The sequence below is a fragment of the Nilaparvata lugens genome, chromosome 6 (genome assembly GCF_014356525.2).
Source record: "Nilaparvata lugens isolate BPH chromosome 6, ASM1435652v1, whole genome shotgun sequence".
NCBI classification, from domain to species: Eukaryota; Metazoa; Arthropoda; class Insecta; order Hemiptera; family Delphacidae; genus Nilaparvata; species Nilaparvata lugens.
Window position 1 is genome coordinate 4460529 of NC_052509.1, and position 14459 is coordinate 4474987.

Sequence of the window (14459 nt, forward strand, 5' to 3'; positions counted from 1 at the left end):
CTGCTTGAACAACCTCATGGGATCACTAACAATGAGAAGGTCAATGAGTGTGTCTGATTCATTAGTATGATGAGTTGGATCGAGAGGTAAAATAGTCATGTTTAGGCATTGGAAAATTGTAGTCAGTTGAAAGTAGTCAAAGTTACGATTTGTCATGTTCAAGTCGGTGTTCATATCCCCCATAACTAGTATACGGTTATAGCAAGGCATAAGAGAAAGCAAGGCACTTTCGAAATCTGTGAAATGACCTATTTTTGGTGGGCGATAACAGATACCAACGAGTAATTTATCAGTACTAGATAAGGATAATTCAAGTAGCATAAACTCTGGTCTGGAACAATACTCTTGTTTAGATGTGATTAAAACTTTTGTTTTGATACCTTCTTTCACATAAATTGCTACACCCCCACAAGCTTTATTTAATCTATCATTCCGGAAAAGATTATATCCAGGCAATGCAACAAAATTTGATGAAATACTAGGCTTCAAAAATGATTCGGAAATTCCGATTATATTGAAGTCCTGAAAACGGAAGATTGCTCTGAGTTCATCAATGTGGCAACTGAGGGATTGTACGTTAAGGTGAGCAGCCTTGAAAAGTTTTTTGAAAGAGTGGAGCTTATTTGCTAGAAACATACCTGCGTCATTATTACTATTATTGAAATAATCATACCTACTTGAGGGCGAGCGAGCTGACGTGTCAGTGAGAGGCATCATGGAAGCAGCAGACCAATCGTGAACCGACCTCAGAACAACACATGACGGGGAAAATGGGGATGAAACTGATAAAACTTAACCTAAATGAAAAAGTCTCTTGATTCGAGTGCATTCAGCATGCCTTGACAGTTCGGCTCCCTTCACTATTTAAAGCACTAGTTCAAAACAAAATCCACTAAACACAATAAGATGTAGATGTGTGGAGTTCCGGTGATGAATAATCCTAATGGTGAATAAGACGAAGATTGAGGAAGAGCTGGTAGTGGGAGATCTGGTCCAAGTGGAGATAGAGCGAGTAGGTATCCAGTAGTGGAAGAATCGGGTCCAAGTGGAGGTAAGCGAGAAGGAATCCAGTAGTGGAAGATCGAGTCCAAGTGGAGACAGAGAGAGATGGAATCCAGTGGTGGAAAATCGAGTCCAAGTGGAGATAGAGAGAGATGGAATCCAGTAGTGGAAGATCGTGTTCATGGTGGAGATAGAGCGAAATGGGTTCCAGTAAAAACTGAAAAAGAGAAGAAAAAGCCAGCAGAAAAACGAAAAATCTTTGAAGAAAGTTATCAATTGAGAAAAGATACATAATACAACTCGCACCTCGGGAGGAAGACTGCTCCAACTCGAAAATTGTCATTTTGATCTTGTGTATTTTAGTTGGTTTCTATGCACTTTATTCGGTGGAAGACTGTTCCAAGTCAAAACTCGTTCCAATTATTCTATAATATATCACAGAATGTTCAGTATTCCTATTTTGAACACCAATGCAATCATTTACAGGAAGACTAAGTCATATTATGAATGAAAACATAAATACAGGCCACTTTTAAGAAGTAATAAGTGAACTAAAACAGTTGGAATCAGAGAAATTGAGCAGAAAATTCTAAGAGCAGAAAATCAAGTTTGAATACCTATGAAAATTTTAAAACTGCTCTCCTGAATAAACGACTTTTTTGAGTTGGAACAGTCCTCCTCCCGAGGCACGAACTGATAATGAATAATATCCCCATAAAATTGAAGAGGAATAGTATGATTCAATGTGGGAAAGAATCGAATATTATATGGATAAATATATGGATATTATAATATAATATATGGATACTAGTAGAAGGTAATCAGATAGAAAGAGAAAAGGTAGGAAGATAAATAGATATAGAAAGAGAAATAAACATTTGAACATGCTGGATAGCTAGTGAAAAAATCACAGGGAAAATAATGATAACAATGGGGAAGAAAAGAAGAGAAAGAAGGAATGTGCACAAATTGAGAAGAACTTATGAAACTGAACTATAGAATAAGAAATAGAACATCGTATTGTGATCTTGAATTAATCAAGGAGAGAAGAAGAAGAAGAAAAGAAGAAGAAAAGAAGAAGAAGAAAGAAGAAGAAGAAGAAGAAGAAGAAGAAGAAGAAAAGAAGAAGAAGAAGAAAAGAAGAAGAAGAAGAAGAAGACGAAGAAGAAGAAGAAGAAGACGAAGAAGAAGAAGAAGAAGAAGAATAGAAAAGAATAATAATCATCATCGCAAACAACAATATTCAAGTAATCATTACAAATATAAGATCAAGAAGAGAAATTAGAAAGAAAAATAAGAAGTAGAGGAGACGATGGAGAAAGTGCTAGATTATTTTAGATGAGTTTTAAATAGGATTGAACGGTGAAGTGTGAAAAATATTATATAGTATTAGAAGTATAATTAACTATTGGGAGTTGCAATAACAATAAAAGTAGTAAATTGAGAACTGTAATATTTTAGTGATGAATGTCTAAGATAACATTAAATGAAACACAGCCCCTATATAAGCATATGAACAGACTACCCACCCCTCCGTTCTATCAATAATTCTTCACACATTTGCTTCTATTGCTCGAGCTGTGGCAACAGTAGGAGATATCATTATGTACACCTAATATAGAAGAGATTACTATCTTTACCTATAGATTACATCCATATCTATAACGTATGTTAATCATCCAATTTATTTGAAATTCAGCATTTCGAAAATTATTAATTATGGAAATAATTTTGGTAAGAGATGTAATAATTATTAGTAAGAATAGAGATAATGATTCTCTAAGTACCCTCTGGAGTATAGTAGTTGATGCATTGAACGTAGTTTTGGGAATTAATATCAAGATAAATTATTAATCAGTATTAACAAATGTGGATCTCCTTAGTTTGAAATAATTGTCTCATACATAATCATAAATAGCAGTGGAAAGATTCATTTATAGAACAGAAAGCCAGCTCATGAAAAATGCCAAGGTATATCTATTGTGAAATGTTTTAATACAAATTTCCTATTTTTGTAGTGAAGGGCACCTTAGTAATCGAATCCTGAAATGATTTAATTTACCTTTATTTTTTGAAGGTCGGTCATCCTCTCGACTGTGTGGACCCTCTTGGATCCTCCCTCGCCGATAGAGATCTTGATCCTCCCGTCCGATGACCAAACATTCCTATGCCCATGACGGTCGGCCGCAGCGTTGAGGATCTTGAGGCGCTCCGCAGTCAGATCCTCGCGAATGGTGACGCCGGAACCCTTCAGCTTCCTCTTAGCGTCGAAGATCATCTTCCTGGTCCGGTAGCTGCAGAGTCGAACTATGATGGGTCGGTCCTTGGGTTTAGCTTGCCCTTGTTGAGGTGGTTGACGCCTTCCAACGCGATGCGAGCGGTTGACATCCGCCAAGTCACGGGCACGTTCAGCTTCTTGTTAAAGACATCGAGCGCCAGCAGGTCCGTGTCTTCTTTGTCACTCTCCGGGATCCCAAAAATACGTATAGAATGTCGGCGCCCATATTGCTCGAGGTCGTCGACCTTCAGGTGACAAGACCCCTCCAGCTCACGAATTCTATCGTGCAGCTGTTTGTTCTCCTCCTTCAATGCCTGAAGTTCCTCGAAAATAGATTTCACAGCCATTGATACAGCACTGTGGACAGACTCTTCGATTTGCTGTCGAATAATGAGGAGGGTCTCTTCGGACAATGCTCCAGAAATAGCTGGCTTCGGAGCATTGACCTCATTCTTCGGTGTGCCTCTATTCGGTCGAACCATCGTGTACCGTTAGGTGGATTTACACTTTTATAGGCGAGAAGGTGAACTGAAGATTTAGGAATGTTTTTTCAAGATAAATAAAAAGAGTGTGAGTTAATCAAAAATATAATTTCACTATTGAATTAAGCTCGAGAAACTGAATAACTAGATGTATAATTTGAAGTGAATTGAACTGTATAACCCTACGAAATATCTGTTAGAAGACGGAGCCGAACTGACACACGTTTACTCACTCGACATAACCCAGAGAGAGAGGAATGAAGGATGGATAGAGGAGATGAAGATTGCACAGAGAAAAGAGAATAATTAATGATGTGGGGAACGGAGAGACAGAGAGTGAGAGAGAGTGTGAGAGAGAAAGAATGGTTGTAAATTGTAGTTGGGCTGATTTGCATTCCAATTAGTGAGATAATTTAATAGCAGCGGGCTTGGATAGACATGGAGCTTGTAGGCCGTACCGCTAATAGTTGTTAAACAAGAGCTTTAATTTGTTGGTCTCACTACTGCTGCTAAATTTGGGACCTCGCGAAATTGTTTGATAAATTGGCAAGCAAGTGTCTATAGGTTGTTAATATATTGGTTACTTGTAACCTTGTTAACCTTGTAACATTGTTATCTTTTGGTGAGGGCTTCTCTTATTTATCAAGAAATAGATTATCTTAGTGCTCTTTTCGAAAACTCTTATTGACCAAGTTGTCATGTTTTCCATATTAATGCTGTTCTCAAGTGAGTGATTGGGATAAATAATCACTTTCTTGTATAGTATAAGATCCTCAATGTTTTATCACAATAAAATTATATTTAATCTACTATTTTATTCGAGACACTTCTCAAGGATTTAAAATGTTTCTAAAATATTCCAGTTTTTGGAGTTCATTTCCACTTAATGAAGATAGTTTCAATAACCATTAATTTATGAAAACAATGATTCGAGATACTAGATTCAGTTAATAAAAACAATATAAAAATCTTAAAGCACCCTTTATTTCTTAAACAACTTTAAAATAGTTCAAAAACTAGTCTCGGTGATCACACACACCATCTCAGGTTATAAAATAAAATTGTAAATATAAGATTTTATTTCATAACCTACCGATGGTGTGATCCTAGTTGTTGAACTATTTTAAAGTTTCTTGAAGAATAAATAGTGCTTTAAGATTTTTATATTGTTTTTATTCATTTAAAAAGTAACTCATGTGAATGAAGTGTTTTTAAATTCGGTTGTTACAGTTCATAGTAAACTGAAATCTTCAATATAGAGAACTGTAGTGGGATAGAGCTTCAGTCTGTGTGAAGTTCTACGGTTGGCCAATAGCGTGTCTAGCTTTGGCCGAAGACAGTAAAGCTCAACCTCCATTGGTCAACAGCTAACGTCCAATCGTAGGGCTTCAGCAACACTATCTCTGCTGCTCTTTATTCAGGATTCTAGTTTACTGAAGACTGGTAATGGTGTGACAACCGAAACTAGTATTCCAAATATTGTTTTAATCAATATCAAGTCGTTCTCATTCAACAGTAATGATAATTATATTTTTGCCTTGAATAGTTTGAATTGATAATTTTATAGTAATTTTAGCTAGAATGATAATTTTATTCTAGTTTTTGATTGAAGATGACTTGTAGTAATTCTCTGCGTATTTTAATTAATCTGGTTCTGGAATTTCGGAGTAGGTAGCCTGGGGTACTACACCCCCTACTTCTTACCCCTACCACTCCCCCCACCACTCCCACACGAATCCCCTCTACTACTCTCCCAGTATTACAGATAATATGCAGGCATGGAACAACCACAAAGCTGTTTTCCTTCTTTATCCCTTTCTGTTCAAACTTTTTATCCTCTGCTCCTCTTCTTCTTTATCCTCATTCATCCATCCTCTTTTTCTTTTCTTCTTTCTCTTCTTCTCCCGTTCTCCTCCTCTCCTCTTCCATCTTTCTAGTTTTCTCTTTTTTTCCCTCTCTCTTCTCCACTTTTTCCCTTCCCATCGTTCTCCTCTTTCCCCTCTCTCCATCACTATGTAGATGCATAACAATATTATCTAATTTATCTGAAGTTATTACAAATTCTTTTTTTCATATTATAATACAGCTCAATAATTATTTTCTTAATTTATATTTTGTATAATTATTATTGAACGAAAATCCTAAATAAATGCTGCAAATCACCCCGAAGACCTCTGCTACTGCAGACATTGACAACAGGGCTAACAGCTAGATGGAAATTCGATGAGAACTACTATCCAAAAATTAGTTGCCAGCCCGGGAATCGAACCCGGTACCTCCCAATTGCTAGTCAGGAATGCTTGCCCTTACACCAAACTGACAATCTCTGGATAGCAGCGCTCATTTTATACGAAGCCATAGCGGCCAACTAGTTACAGATGGAATTAAATAGAGAATGCATCTGTTATATTTTGTAAATTCTTCTATTATTTTGCTGTATTGTAAGCTATTGTATATAAGTGTATAAGCCAGTATATATTATAATCTACATAAATAAAGTACTCAATCAATCAATCACTTTTCCTTTCCCATCTTTCTCTTTTTCTCCTCTTTGTCCTCGTTCTTTCTCACTTTCCCCGTCCCTTCTACTCATACATTGCTCCCCTTCGTGTATTGCAAGTTATGAGGGAGAAAGGGATTATTATGCTACCCTTATTGTGTGGTGGGGAGGGTAGTTTGGAATTTGTGAGGCACGCGCACACGCTCAGCTGTCTGGCTGCTTCAAAGTCGCGCTGCGACTCTCAAATATGTAGCGCGCGACAGATCTATTGTGCTCGACACAAAATGAAATTACACACTGAATTGCAGGTAACACTCATACTCTCTCTTTCCCCCCAATCTCTCTCACACTTTGGTAGAGAGTTAGTGGGGAGGATATTTTTAATATTTTCCTCAAAGAATGGACATTGATATGTCCAAAGCTCCGCCAATTTATGTAGATGCATAACAATATAATTATTATCTATAGTTATTATATTACAAATTGCTTTTTCATATCATATACAGTTCAATAATTATTTTCTTAGTCTATATTATGTAAATTCATCTATAATTTTGCTGTATTGTAAGCTATTGTATATAAGTTTATAAGCCAGTATATATTGTAATCTACATAAATAAAGTACTCAATCAATCAATCAACACTCGCTCTTTCTCAATTTTCCACTCTATTGTAACATTCATCTATATTATGATGAATTAAAGAACTGGCTTGTAAACGTACAGGAAAGGAAAATTATGTTTGTCGCATCATCAAGTCTGAACTACTGGACTGATTAATTTGAAATTTTCATTATAGATTCTCAATTAACCGAGGATGGTTATAGGCCTATTTTTAATTCTTCAAGTTTTCAGTTTGTCAAGTTTTAAAATAGACCAGGGTTACCTGCTAGTGAATAATAAAATAACATATATGACGAAAGATGAACTCAGGTTAACTCTTATATCTAATCTCTCTCATATACATATTATTTCTGTTTTTCTTACCCATGCAATCTATCTATGTTCTTTACTATTTTCAAATAATTTCTATATTCATTTGTACTCCATTCTCTATGTTCTACTACTTATTCAGATGATTCTAAAATTGTATTATATTGTAAAATTCTATTGTAGTCATTCAGCTAAATATTTTTTGTTTGAGAATGATAAAGCATAACAATGTGCCTAGGAAACTAGGTAAACCTACAATAACTATATAAATAATAGACCTGGTTACATAGTTACTGTAGGACTGTATTACCTGGGTTTAATGGAGCACAGTATATCAACCACAATCGCAATCAGACGAGTAGATTTTATGTATTTTGGTTGATGAATTCTAATGTGAGTCTATTCATGACAATTCAATCTAAGATTCTCTATCATTGAGAAACATCACTTTCCCGAGTAGTCCGGCCTAGATTGGACGATTAACATAAAATTGGCGTAATTATTTCAATTTTATTTTATTTTATTCAAGCAGTTAGAGTTCATCTGCAGACTTTAGATCTTTATTCAATCAATCAAACAATAAGTACATCATCAAAATGATAGAGGGAGAATAAATAAGGTAACCTTGTGCTATTACTCTCCCAAACTTACACATAGTCAGATTGGGAGAGTGATGGCACAAGGTTACCTTATTTTTCTCTCCCTATCATTTCGATGATGTACTTATTGAATGATCGATTGATTGATTGATTGAATAAAGATCTAAAGTCTGCTGAAGAATTCCAACAGCTTGAATGAAATAATAAAATAGATGTGAAATGTGCCAATTTTATGTTAATTGTCCAATCTAGGCCTAATTAGGCTACTCGAGAAAGTGATGTTTGTCAATGATAAAAAATCTGAGATTGAAATTGTCATAAGAAGACTTGTAGTTCAAGACTAACAACTAACAAAACTAAAGCTGCCTTTACATCATTAACATTTTGTCAATAACTTAATCCGTATAGATTCATTAGATTGAACGGAACTTGACAAACACATATGTTCATCATGCGTATGATAAGTTATGTTCAATCTATAGAATCTATAAGGGTTAAGTTATTAACATTTTGTTTTTGTTATTAACTGATGGCGAGGCAAAACTAATGTAGAAAAATTACAAATCTTGTGGAAAGTTTCAATTTTGTTCTGAACATGACCACAACATGTTCGTGTTGGTGTGTGTGCGTATGAGTAAACAAACCACACGTGACCAAACATGGGAATATTTTGCAGTAATTGAACTCACTTGGTGATGGACAGACGGACGGACGGACGACGCACGTCGCCGGACTGATTAAAAACTTGTTCAACAGAACAGTGTTACATGGAGCGCAGTTATTTATACAATTCGGCGGACCCTTTTGGGATTTGCACCCCGGTCCCAAAATTCGACTAAGCTCCAATAAATTTATCAGCCGTCCACGCCTCGCTTGTTGTCCTGGTTTTTTTTTTATTAAATTCTTCACGCGACGAGCAAAATTGTTCGGAACAATCCGATTTGTAGAGGAGAACTGTGTGAAAATTTTTCGAAACAATTTGGTGATATCGATTTGATTGAGTTTGAATGCAGTAACGTGTGTTGTGTATCACTGGAGAGTTATTAGAAATAATTGAAAAATAACTGGACCGAAATTTAAGTGACGAAGCAGTGTGTGAATTCATAACCTTAACTTTTGGGCAACATTAACATTTTTTCGAAACTCTTGGAGAAAGGCTCAGCCTAGTATTTCCTCCAATGTCATAATTATTATGATTATAGTTTTTTATACAATAAATGAATAAGTTAATAAATAAATTATAAATTCCAATTTAGAAGTATAAGTTTAGGCTACTCCAACATCTTATTATTTCACGTCAGTCTGTGAAAGGACTGAAGCTCGACCTGTTTAAGTTATACCATGGAGAAACAATAGCGTATGTAGATATCCCATGGTATAAAGTGTTACAACTTTTACTGTTATCTCAAGCCGATTATAGTAGATTTTTACTGTTTTGACCGGAGTGTATGAACGGCACAACATGAGAGACTTCCAGCGTCATAAAGCTTCACAGGAAAGAACTACGTGGACTATCAGCTTGAGATAACAGTAAAAGTTGCGACATAAACGCCCTATACCATGGGATATCTACTTATGCTATTGTTTCTCTATGGTTATATTAACTCTTGTTATCCCAAGGAGGACAACACAAAACAAGCAACGTTTAAAGACAACATGGGGTCACGCATCATAACCCCAGCTTAAAAATATCTAAAAACTTACACTAGATCCATTTTTACCACTGTTTTTTATGATCAAACTCTCAAGTATTAACTTTCGATGTCTCTTATAGGATATTTTCAATTTCAACAGGTTGAGTTGTATCAACTTATTTTATTCATTTATTTCATCTATTTATAATATTTACAAAGAAGCACTGATCGAGAGAGGAAAACTAAGGATACTCCTTGTACTATTTCTTTCCCAAATTTAGATAACACTTCAAAAGTCCAAAATAGTGTTAAGATTCCACTTTACTAAAATTTAGTCCATTTTCACTCAAAAACAAAGATTTTAAATTTTAACGGTTGAAAACAGAATAAAAAACAAAAATATCACACTCGAATCACCATTAATTGGAAAATTAACTCTTGTTAGATTGATATTATTTGAATTCTAATTTTCATTTGACTACTTATTTTGAAGAATTCTCACTTATTTGGCTGATCAGTCAATTCTCACCAACTGATTCTCAGCCAATCGTAGGGCATCCTGGTTGTTATGTTGGCTTAATGGAACACCCTGTAGTGGCCAGCCAAAGATAAGAAATTGAATTCCTCACATTGATTTACTTCGTTATTGATGTAAGATTAAGATATCATTGATCAAATTTGAGAAAAGAACAGTTTTGGGCTTTAAGCCTGTTGTTCCCTCCCCAATCATTCATAGTTGAGAATTATATTGCATCTATCAATGTATGACTAAATAGATCAGCAAATAGAAGGATACTAGAAGTTCACTGGACAAGATTACAAAACAATGTAAACTCATGACTAGATTACAAAACATTACATTACTAGATTAGAAAACTCCAAGATCAGAGTTGATCTGTGATTTAATACTAAAAACTGTTCAAACATACTGTACAAACTGTTCTAGTTCCGAAACATCACATTTGGGTTATCAATAAAGTTGATAATTTTTATAGTTTGAAGCACATATAAAACTGAGTTATAAGTTGAAATAGATATCATTTTTTCAGTTGCTGCGGTGAAAGAAAACATATATATATATATATATATATAATATATATATATATATAATATATATTTCCAATTTGATTATATAGTAATAATAAGTTTTCGAAACTTTAATATAATAAAGAATCACATATAAAACTGGGTTAAATACAAGATAACTATATGTTACAAAACTACAATATCAGAGTTGATCTGTCATTTAATGCTAAAAAACAGTTCTAGCTCCGAAACATCGTCGCATTTGAATAATCAATACAGTTGGATTTTTATAGTTTGAAACAGATATCACTTTTTCAGTTACTGCGGTGGGAGGAAACAAATATTCAATATTGTTATACAGTAATAATACGTTTTCGATCCACACTATTCTTCTATTAGAATTGCATTGGAGTGGATCCAATATGTTTGTAGGTCATGAAGTTTATTGGAGCACGGTGTTGAAAATTCATTTTCGCCACACTGCACAGAAAGCAGCTGTTTTCCAGTCCCTACGTAGATCTGAAAGACCTTGTTTGCAGACGACGTCAGAAAAGGGTTTCTTTTCCGGTCTAGGCCAGAAAGTTGTCTCTTTCCAGCCGCTTATGGCTGGAAACAACGCGCTAATTATTATTAATAAGTCATCCGCTAGATCGGGCGAGTGTCCACTTTCATAATAAGCTGAAGTCGCCATGATTTTAGTTCCAGTTTCGAATCAAACTAATTCGCTTCGCAACCAGTTTTATTCAATTATTTATTGTTGATTAGTGCATTCCGAATTTTCAAAAATGCTTGAAGATGACTGTGGTATTCCAAGTGAAATTTTAAAAGAATCTGAAATCCTGACTACAAATCTTCTACCACTAAAATCAAGAGATAGGTACGATAGCTTAACGAGTATTCTTTATTTTGTATTCTTTATTTATTTTGTCAGCAATACCTGTAGTGTGGCGAAAAATATCGTTCGCACCACGGGCAAAAATGTTTTTCCAGCTCTCAATCTTTTCTAGTCCTCGGCCTACGGCCTCGGACTTGAAAACCGATTTCGAGCTGGAAAAATCTCATTTTCTGCTCTAGGTGCGAAATATACTATTTCAACTACTAGAATTGAAAATAAGAAGGAATTGTGAAGTGGAAACTTCAATTCTCTATGTGATACACAATGGAATTTCAAGTGTGTTTTCAGAAATTCATTTGCTTTTCAGTGGTTAGAATCCAGTGAGATGATGATTGAAAATAAATGAGATGATCATATTTATGTAAAATACTGCTCCTGTAGGAGTTATTCTGCTCATGTATATCATCAAAACTAATACAAAACCAATCTTGGATACTATTCTCTATTCTCATCAGTTTTATCTGTATTCAGTAGGAATAACAATCCTCTTATAAATATAAATCCGATTTTCTGGCTCTGAAATAACTGTTACTGATTCTAAAATATCATGCAGTTACTGATACATAATAAATCATCATAAACCTTGAAATATAGCAATAGTGTACTCTCAATAAATTATGACTACTGTACATAATATGATATTATTATAATGCATTATGTACTATAGTGAGGTCCACGTTATAATGGCAGTGGAGAAAGATAGGGAAAACAACGTTGCCGATCCTATGTCTTGTCAATGCCTTCTGGAGGCTTACTGTTCATACTTGTATAAAATAATCAATTATATTTTATCAAGCAAGAAATTATATTTTCAATAATTCCATAATAAATTCTCATAATCAAGATAAGATATTCTGTCAATCAATCATATTTCTAGGTTGCTAGAAAACGATCTGGCAACAGAACAAAACGAGAGAGAGAGAGATAGCGCTATCCGCTTTGTTGAATGATAGACAAGGATAGCAATACAATTGCCAATCAAACACTGTCATTATAACGTGGACCTCACTATAATCTATATATATATATAAAAGCGAAATGGAACTGACTCACTCACTCACTCACTCACTCGCATAACTAAAAATCTACCGGACCAAAAACATTCAAATTTGGTAGGTATGTTCAGTTGGCCCTTTAGAGGCGCACTAAGAAATCTTTTGGCAATATTTTAACTCTAAGGGTTGTTTTTAAGGGTTTAAAGTTCGTATTTTAGCATGTATATTCTTCTTCTCCCAATCTCTTAATTATAATTGAAATTTCCATATCATATGTACTATAGAACTATAATCTAGATAGAGTACCTCTTCGAAACAGTTGTTAACTGGCAACTAAATTAATAATTTTGTCAGGTTGGCATTAAGTTGAGTTGACTTTGTTAGGTTGGCACCAAGTTGAAGATTTAAATGCATTTATCGCGGAAAAATTGATTGGGCACTGCTACTTCAATCCTGGGAATATTATATTACTAGCCGTCAGGCTCGCTTCGCTCGCCATATCCGTTTAGCCAGACGTTTAGTCTGGACCCCCGACTGGATTGTTCTAACATATGATAAAAATGCTCAAATGAAAAATGCAGGCGAGCGAAGCGAGCCTGCTGATCTCATGCCTGGACGATCCAGTCGGGGGTCCAGGGGGCGGAGCCCCCTGGCTAGACGGATATGGCGAGCGAAGCGAGCCTGACGGCTAGTACATTATGAAAATCATCATAAACCTCAAATTAGCAATAGCAATCCGCTCATATGACTTTCTTTCTATCTCTATCTGGATATTACATATTCTACATTATACTACTATTATACTACTCTTGCTTGACTATTATTGTGACTCTGATACTAGTCCAGTCACTATATACATTGGTGCATGCAATTTATATTGTAGTTCTGATTTTTTAATATATTATTTGGGTACATAAGAGAAGTCCAGAACCAATTTCTCCATGCAAGATTTCCTTGTGCTAGATACAGGGTGGCCCAAAAACCAGATAGATACAGAGTGGTTATAAGTGTTTGAAATTTTGATTCTTGAGGTGTCCTTAAGCGCGCCTCTCCACTAGGAAATACTGAAATGAAGTGCATCTAACGGGTGATTCTCATAATATAATATCATGACCTCATGTCTTTGTGAGAAATATTAATGTGAGGGCAATGTTGGTGATGATGGTTGAAGCTGAAAATTTAGGTGTTTTCACAATACAAGGAACATTGTTGTCAGGTGTACCTGGAAATTTATATGAAATGTAACGTTCAACCTGATCTTAGATTGTAGAGTACAGAAATACGCCCAGAGGGATTTTGAATTATACATCTAAATGGTAACAATCGGAAGATATTGTTGATCAAAATCTAAAATTCAACATAATTGATTTTTTCTTCAAATTTCACTCATTTTTGAAAACTCATAACTCAGTACTCATTGCAGATAGAGAGTTCCGAATCATCTCATTTTATTCAAAATTTCATAATATTAAAAAAAGGCGAGAGCAAATTTTCCTGTCCGATTACAAGATTTGGCAGAAATAGCTGAAAGCTAGAAAATGAGCCGAAAATACGAGGTTTTTTAGCCACTCTGTATCTAGCAAAAGGAAATTTTGCATGAAGAAATTGGTTCTGGACTTCTCTTATAAATAATAATATATTAAGAAATCAGAACTACAATATAAATTGCTAGCACCCCCCCTTTTTCATGTCTATATTGACTGGACTATACCGGTATTTTCCTTCTTATCCCTTTTTCTATTTTTCTGTTGAGATTTTCTTGTCATGTACTGATACATTATGAAATCATCATGAACCTCAAATTTTCCCTTGACCAAGCAAAAGTTATCCATTCAATCACTCTATCTCTTTCTGGTTATTGTACGTATTTTACTGACTACTATACTAGTTTAGATAGACTTTTTGTGTAGTTGAGAAGTTGATATTGTGGTAATTATTCATATTGGATGAAAAAGACTAAGAAATTGTCAAAAAACCACTGATTTATTGATAATTAGAAAGACCGGTTTCGGTTATTACACCATTGTCAATCTCTGATAAACTCTTCATTACGATTGTTTATCAGAGATTGACAATGGTGTAATAACCGAAACCGGTCTTTCTAATTAGCAATAAA

The 14459-nt window shown here is 34.8% G+C and overlaps 1 protein-coding gene across 1 annotated transcript in view; it reads left to right on the forward strand.

Moving 5' to 3' along the window:
- Window positions 1-14459, forward strand: part of LOC111059179 (discoidin domain-containing receptor 2-like) — a 566524-nt gene that overhangs the window by 200194 nt on the left and 351871 nt on the right.